The sequence below is a fragment of the Dipteris shenzhenensis genome, chromosome 6 (genome assembly GCF_047967505.1).
Source record: "Dipteris shenzhenensis isolate YYH24624 ecotype China chromosome 6, Dip_SZ_1.0, whole genome shotgun sequence".
Taxonomy (NCBI): Eukaryota; Viridiplantae; Streptophyta; class Polypodiopsida; order Gleicheniales; family Dipteridaceae; genus Dipteris; species Dipteris shenzhenensis.
This window is the reverse complement of record NC_141601.1, coordinates 22,812,754-22,821,825: the sequence shown is the minus strand read 5'-3', so window position 1 is coordinate 22,821,825 and position 9,072 is coordinate 22,812,754.

The window sequence follows — 9,072 nt, the reverse complement described above, 5'->3', positions numbered from 1 at the left end:
CTGTTGACTAGGAACATTAGGAAGAACAGGTTCTTCTTCATTTCCTGTAATGAATTCCCAATAGCCTTTTCCCATCAAGAAATTCGTCATTCTAAACTTCCATGCCTAGAAGTTGTTCTTGTCAAGCTTTTCAGTGACAATCTGTGAAAGAGAATCAGATGCCATTACAGAACACTGCAAAATATTCTGTCACTGCAAAAAACATAGCTTTTGCCTCACACGGCGGGCAGATCTGCAAAACTGACGAAAGTGGTATTTCACCACACAGTCACTTCCTAGTGACGATTTTGCATCAACAGGCAACAGGCATGAATCTGCAACTCCCAATATCTCTGCACACAGGCATACGATGCAATTTCTGCGGCACCTTTCCACCGACTAGCCGCGCAGTGGTCGCACAGCAAAAAACAGGGCCTTTTTCTGAGTGCCTGCGAAGAACTTCCGCCTTCAAAACAGGCCCGAAACGGCCTCAAATCAGAAAAATAAGGTCACTGAGGGCTTCGCCCCTGCCCGCAGCATATACTGCGCTCTCGCCACACCGCGAAGGGCGTCTCAATCTGAAACAGTGCACTCCTGCACTTCTGGCTGTGCTACCTGCAGAGATTTGCTCCCAAACTCGAAATAGGAAAGCAACACTTGTCCTCTTACCAGGACACCACGAACTTGGCTTGCTTTCTTGAGCTCCTTACCACGAACAAGGCTCTGATACCATGTGAAGATAGTGGGAGAGAGGGAAGGAGTCTCACTTGCGGCTTTCTCACATGCACAATGGGGGAATACACACAAAGGTGGAGGCTGAAAACAGTTTTCCTCTTCTTAGTTGTGTAAGCCAAAAGAACTCTAGTACAAAGAAATAGAAGAACCCTATATGTGGGTCTCAAAACCAAACTCAACTAACTAAGGTGGCATACTAACTGAGCCACGAACTAGTGTAGATAAGGATAGCTGTCATCCAGCTATTATTCGTGGGCGGTGTACCAACCGCATCTCCAACTAACAAGTCAGTGACATAAGTACACAACGGTCACCCTGGCATATCTCGAGTGGAGCTCGATATCTCAACACTTTTAACTATGCTCAAGCACCACATGGTTATGGGATTAGTCTTCCCTTCATCCATGTGGCATACAGTGCAAGCTTGAGGCAGTATTCCTTATCTTATTGGCTGCACATATATATCCTTATGCCTTGTGAAGAGGTTTGTGCCACACAACCATATTCTGCCCCCCCTCTTATGGGCCAAAGACTTGAAACATCATCTTGTACTTGAAATATTGGATCTTGGCACCACAAACGTGACTCCCCACCCTCTCTCCACAAAGGACAACCCATCACATGGATACAAGAGTTCTCTTAAGCTTCAAATTTTAGTCTATTCCACAATCATTCATGTTTGAAGTTTGCTTCATTATAAGTTATCTCAAGTTTCAACTTCACGTGAAAAAAATATTTTTGAGTGGTTTATTTTTTAGATATGGACAAGATTCATGGCAATCCTTAAACGTGAAGGTGAGACTTAATAAAATCATATATTTGAAAGAGAGGGAAAAGACATGGGGAGAGACTAAGAGAATACCATATTGCAATAACACTAACAAAGAAGGATAAATAATTCCAATCTATGGGATGTGATGTAGAGAGAGAAAGAGAAATAGATAGATAGATAGATAGATAGAGAGAGAGAGAGAGGGCAATAACAATAACAAGAAAAACTAATAATTAATTTCAATGGAAGAGAGAGAAAGAGAGAGAGAGAGAGAGAGATTACAAGAAAAAATAATTTATTTCAAGGGGAATTAGACAAAGAGAGAGAGAGAGAGAGAGGATTGTCATAGTGCAATAACAATAACAAGAAAAACCAATTTAATTCAATGGGAATGTGAGAGAGAGAGAGAAAGAGAGAGAGAGAGAGAGAGAGAGAGAGAGAGAGAGAGAGAGAGAGAGAGTCTAGTGCCATGACATTGATAAGAAAGACTAATGATTCAATACTACCTAGGCTGAGGTGCATGCAAAGTATTGTGCCCATCGTATATGATTTGCATTGTCAATCACAATGTGTGTGTGTGTGCATGCGTGCACGCACATGTGCATGCATGTGTGTGTGTGTACGTGTGTGTGTGTGTGTGTGTGTGTGTGTGTGTGTGTGTGTGTGTGTGTGTGTGTGTGTGTGTGTGTGTGTGAGACAGAGAAAGAGCCATTTTTTCACAAGCTCGCACTCCATGGTTTTACAACTCTCTTTCATAGCACTCTTCGCAAAAGCTCCTCTTTTATTTGATGAAGTGTTCATTTGCCTCATCCATGGGTAGCAAATAGCTCTTCCTAAGATAATGAGTGTGCCAAATGTTTTTACTTTCACAACTAATTAAGTCAGAATCAATATATAGACTCTCTAGGAATAGCCCAACCTACGCTCTGATACCATGTGAAGAAAGTGGGATTGTGCTAAGCCTAGGCAACATAAGATGAGTGTAAGAGTTATGGAGGCTCAAAGTATACAATAAACTTCATGAAAGACAGGGATAATATGGGCAGACTCAAGTCAATGTATTCCAAATTTCCTTTTTAACAATACAATAGAGGCTTCTTACATGGAGGGATCCTTTAGAATAGTCAACCCATGTGGGATCCTATGATCCACATCTCTCATATTGGTAGTCCTTTCTCTACATCATCTTCTCATGTAGTCCACATTCTTAGGTGGCTACTTTCATTCACACAATACCATACCTTAGCTCATATCTTTGCCTCTAACTATGCACACATGGTGCCATATCTCTCAACAACGTTGATATAGCCCTTGCCCCTAAAGGGCATCCCTCAAGGGCCATATTGACAATTGCGTATTTTGATACTTAATTTAAATTTTCTAGATGTATCACGAGTGTATCACGCACTAGTCCTTAGAGCTATTTTAGTCCTATTTTGGTCCTTGTGCAACAAGTGCACTTTTTGGCAAACCATAAACAGGGAAACAAATATGCCATTTGTTCTTATGTAGAGCTTTAGAACCATTTCCACTACAATAGTAATAGTAAAAATAGTTTAACAGTTGCTCATGCAACAATAGCTTTGGTTATGGCGTAATTGTATTTTTCTAGGTGTATTTTCTTGCAACCAATGTGCTAGTTCTTAGAGATATTTTAGTGCTTCTTGTAGTTAGTCCTAAGCCAAGGAAAAGGTCAGTCCTAAGACAAGGAAAAGGTTAGTCCTAAGCCAAGGAAAAGGTTTCTCCTTGTGTACCAATTTCTTGTACAACAACCGCACTAGTTGCACTAGTAAATCCTAAACGAGGGAAAAAGTATCCTATTTGTGCTTCTTTAGAATCAAAGTGTCCTAGAAGGTGAGGGAAATGAAAATTATCGGCTCAATAATTCCAACATCTTCATGAAATCTACCTAGAAGTGGAAAAATCTTGATCAATCATATCAAAAGTGGAGCCACGATGGTATGAGAGACGCCCATCTCTTCTGACATTTCCCTCACCTTTTGGGTGAAGAGGAAAACAAAAAGGCCTCCTTCTAACTTGGCTCAACCATTTCAGTCTAGAATTATAGGGATGACCAATATGTAGGATGACAAGAAGGGCGGCACCTGGTGCCTTCTGTGCTCTACTAGGAGTTGTCTTTGCCTCTACATGGTGCTCTTTAAACATAGCACCAATTTTGTCCATCCTTTTTTGGAAGCCTCTCTTTAAGGCCGTGTCCTCCCCATCTTCCAACTTACCTAGTCATGGCTATGACTGATGGAATGTTAAAGGATGGAGAGTCAAGGAAAACAATGGATCCCATGACTTGGGTAGCATGGGGTGTTGAGGTTGCAGTAGGGTGGTAGCACGTTTGGCTGAACTAAAAATAAGTGTCCATGGATACTACTTTTTAAAGTGCTTGTAAAAGAATCTTTCAAACTGATTGTGAGACTGGTCAGGAGTGTAAATTTAAAAATAAAAACCACATCCCACGTCCATGATGCATAACTAACAAAGACACTATAACTGCTAGTCCCACTTCTCTTTCTGAAACCTCTCTCTCTAAATCCTCCCGCTTTGAATATGCAACCTCTCTCTCTCTCTCTCTCTCTCTCTCTCTCTCTCTCTCTCTCTGTACTGTTGGTTCTCTTTCTCGGTGCCCCAGGGGATTCATTGGGGAAAACTTATGATATCATGTGAGTGTACAATTGGGGGGTTTTTTGCAATGAGGCATAAGTTTATAGATTAGGGGTGGGGGCCCTTTTTATTTTTTCCCAATATTCAATTTAAGTTAGGGGGGCCATGCCATATTTAAGAGGGGGGGACATAGTATAGGCTACCTTGGGTAACTAGTTCGAACAAGTTTGGTTTTAAATAGTCATAGGGAAAGTAATCTAAATTTTCTTATTGTGTAATCTAAATTCATGAGAAAGAATTTAGATTTAAGGAAAGGGGGGGACATAATACAATTTTGGTGGTATCTTATAAGCTTAAATAGGGGTGTCTTATCGTCCTACATGGATCTTAAATAGGGGGTTTTCTTGAAGTTCATGCACACAGGTGATGTCCTTTTTAATAAAGAGTGAATCCCCCAGGCTCAGAGCTCTTGGTTTTTTCTTAGCATTCTATCTCTCTATATCTCATACCTGAGGATGTCAATGCAAAGACATTCATGCAACTGACCCATCAAGAAAAAGAGGTAGATGATGTCTGAGAGTACGAGGCTACAAAGAAAAGAAAGTAATGAAAAAATGCAAGGGTGAAGCAAGCTATACTGGTAGATTAGGATAATGTTGTATCTGACATGGACAAGAGATGAAAGATAGCAAAGGAGGTTGATTCTTTCTTTGAAGAACAAACAAGAGGAATTGACTCAGAAACCAGAAAGGATATCTTCATGCAAATCTTGTTTCATCCCAATATCAAGCATTTTCATAGTGCCAACAAAGAAGTGCAGTTGTTGCAGGAAGCAATCGTATCCAATATACGCAACACCTTAACCCATGTCAAACAACCATGGAGCCATGATGAAGTTTTCTTCAAAAGGTCTACTATGATGATGTTGATGAATTCTAATGGTGGGAAAGAATGCCAAGATTTCAGCATTGCAAAGGCTTCCAAGATTTTGGGTGTCCACACGAAAAACTTTACTCTACAAAATCTCACTTGCCCATTGAAGAACAGGGAATGTTGTCGCTATCCTCTTGCTGAAGACAATAACGACGATGGAGCAGTATTACACAGGAGGTTCAAGATATTGTGTCTACATTTTGGACTTAGGAAAAACAGGCATCACCCAATAAGCAATATGTTTGTAGAAACTGCTTGAAGCCATGTAGACTCCAAGTTAAGGAATCACACAGCACCTAGTGATCTCCAATGCATCTAAGAACATGATCTCTTTTGCATCATGGATGTTTGTAGCCAATGCATTGTCATTGATTTGTTTGTATGTGCTTGTCAACATGACATCTCGCAACAAAATTGCTTGAGTTTACTTTGTTGAAATTATGTCAGAGGTCACAAAAAATGTGGGTCTTGATTAGTGCAATTTAATTCTAGGGATGTCGTGAGTGTTCACTCATATTGCACAATCCATCCTCCTGATCTAGAATGACAAGGAGCTTGACTCCACATTTGCACTCCAAAAGGCTTTCACACTTGAATTTTCAAAGGGCATATGGCACCAAAACATTGTATCGACTCTGATGATCTTTGCAATTCATTGTTTAGTAAAAAAATATTATAGTGTGTGAGAATGCACGATGTCTGTGTTTCATCATACCATATAGTCCTTTGTTAATTTGATCCTTGTCTTTGAAGCAATCTTTGGACCATTTTATCCATATCTTCCATGTTTGATAAGCCAACACTTTGAAACTCTTTGTGCTCCTTGACAATGTGTATAAATTCATCCACTCCAAAGGAGACATCACTTCTGAAACCTTTTGCTTTATCGGTACCAATGAAGTCGTCCACTCCTGACAAGATATCACTTCAATAGTTAAGTGCATTGAAATCATCCAAGTTTGAGGAGACAACACCGATGATATCTTTATCCTTCTTGACGTGCGTGAATTCATCGACTCCATATAAGACATCGCTTCTAAAATTTTTTGCCTTCACAATACCACTGAACTCATCTACTCCTGATGATAAGATGTCACTTCTATAGATGATTGCATTGAAATCCTCTAATTCTGAAGAGACAACACTTTTGATATCTTTGCCTTTCTCAATATGCATGAATTCATCCACTCCAAAGTAGGCATTTCTTCTGAATTCTTTGTCTTTCTCGGTATCAATGAACTCATCCACTCCTGATAAGATGTCACTTCTATACCTGAGTCCATTGAAATCATCCACGTCTAAAGGGACTTGGCTTGTTGGCATATTCTTTAAGTGATAGTTGGAGTACACACGAAAGTAGAGAATAGACAGCAAACTTGTCCTTGAGATCTCTTTCGCATGCTTTCAAGACGAGATATTAACAGTGTCAAATTTTAATATTTAGTTATTATTTTTAGACTTTATTGAACCCCCTTCCGTTACTATCCCTTCCCTCCTCACTTTCCACTAATTAATACATTTTATGAAAATTTTCATGTGAAGGGATTTATTTGCAAGTTGAGATAAAAATTCATCAACATTGAAAACATAGAAAGACTTACATATTAAGGTGTAGAAATAGCAATAGCTCATATTAAAGTGCAAAGAAAATATACATAATTTTTAACATATATATCACACTATAAGAGGTTTTCATAGAATTTTTACGATAGGCAGCTTAGGGCGATGTTTGGGTTGTCTCACACCCCCTTGAGCCACGTGTCATGAATCTAAGCCCTTGATCTCCTTTGGGAGATCAGGGCTTAGATTCATGACACGTGGCTCAAGGGGGTGTGAGAAAACCCAAACATTCCCCTAGGCTGCCTGCCATAAAAATTCTATGAAAACCTCTTATAGTGTGATATATATGTTAAAATTATGTATATTTTCTTTGCACTTTTATATGAGCTATTGCTATTTCTACACCTTAATAGGTGCTTTTCACAAATAATAAAAAAATATAAACATTTCAAACCTATTTGATTTGAAGAGATTGTCTACTTGATTTGCAAGTTTAGGCTTATTGGCATGTGAAGCTTTGGAGAGCCTCGCAATGACCTTATGCTCTACTCTCACAAGGCTCCTAAAAGTTGGACTTAATATAGTGATCAAACTCCCATTTTTCCGAGGTTGGAGAGGCATGTAACGCTGGCTAAGTGGAGAGTGAGAATGTTACATGCTCTACTTCGGAATTCCTCTAATGATAGTTGTCTTTTTGTGCTGTCCAGAGTTTACTAAATGATCTGAGAATGTTGGAATCATCCCGCTCAAGGACACACGTAGATCCTCTCAAGGTCACATTGGCAAGTTTTTCAGATATTGTCTCTCGGCGTTCGATTACAATTACGACTATTAACATTCATGTAATATGCCAGTTTCGTATACGGAAGGAAGCACGCCGCCTCCCCGCCCACACTGTGTGGTTATAATAATTATATATTATATATTATAATATAAATATTTTCATTTACTAGTCCATTCAAAAATTTTTGTTTTCAATCTGAATTCTTACAACATTCCTCTCATTTAATGCATGTTATCGATGCGAGGGAGCAAGAAATCCAAGATGAATGCAAGATTGAAGGATGACTACAACTTTATTCATATGCTTGTAGTCCATGTGACAATATTGTAAAAACTGCAATGAAGATCAGTTATTGTATCACCTTATTCATGTATTTGTTGGACTTGAGCTTCCAAAATATGGACATCACAAAATTAATAATAAATCACCACCCCTGACATTTGCAGAGAGGATCGGGTCCTAACAGACACTGTGCCGCGTCTTATGTCCACTATTTTACGCATTCTTTTTTTCCTTAAACAATTGATCAAATAGTAGGATTCATCTTCAATTTCAAGTTAGTAGTTACTTGCTCCATGATGGAAAGTCTGCCTGCCGCAAATTTAGTTAAAATTTTATTTATAAATGTATATTTCAAACAAAATTAATAGTATATTAATACTTAACTTAAAAACCAATGCAATCATCAATCGTGAGAACAAATCGTGAATACTTTTAATTGCAAGCTACAAGTCATCGGGACTAGAACAATGTATGGGCCCTAAGCAAGGTGACGATGAGCTTGATAAATGCAACTATCACCTCGGACCAACATGTGAGTCCAAAACAATAAAGGAGGAGCCACATAATAACATAGATATAGGAATGAAAGTAAGACACTGTGACTTACAAGATTTTTTGGCCTACCCTCTGGGTAGCCTTAGCAACATTTCAATTTGGGCAAAGCAGAAATTAGGCATTTTAATAAATTTTGGAAGTGCATCTTTCATATTGGACCTCCAGTATGGACTTGAATGCAGTGGTTGACTCTCTCTCTCTCTCTCTCTCTCTCTCTCTCTCTCTCTCTCTCCACATGTAGTATTGTGACAACACATAATCTACTGATGGAAACGAGGCCTTCAAGAGAATTTACTGGCAATAGGGCTGGATTTATGACTCACTTTGAGCAGTCCCATTAAATGCAATAGAAATTGCATCTGCTTTTTCTTTTCCCCAGTAATTAGGACATCAAAACTAGCCTTAGTACTCTTCTTTCATGAGTACATTTTAGTTTACACTCTTTATTTGTCATTACCTATTTTGAAGTTCAGCAACTTCAATTTTGGATGCTTCAGTACATCATATCAAAAATTTTGGTTTGTGATCATCATTTGATTTATTGTTATGAAAGTTTATTTTTGGATCTTATAGTACATGGGATAAACAATGTTTGTTGTTTATAATTTCATCTGTGCATAGTCTAAAATGAAACTATTATGAATCATGATTGAATTGGTGGATTTATACTGTTCATAGTTGCATTTTATTGCTCTATGATTTTATTTTCAAAAAATCGATGATTTATTGTTCAAGTGGACAAAATTCCCATTTCAGAAATACCAGAAATAGACTGTTCTGCTATGTTGATTCTCTCTATTTTCTCATGATAAATGGTATGAGATATATATTCTATATATCCAATTTGATTGATAGA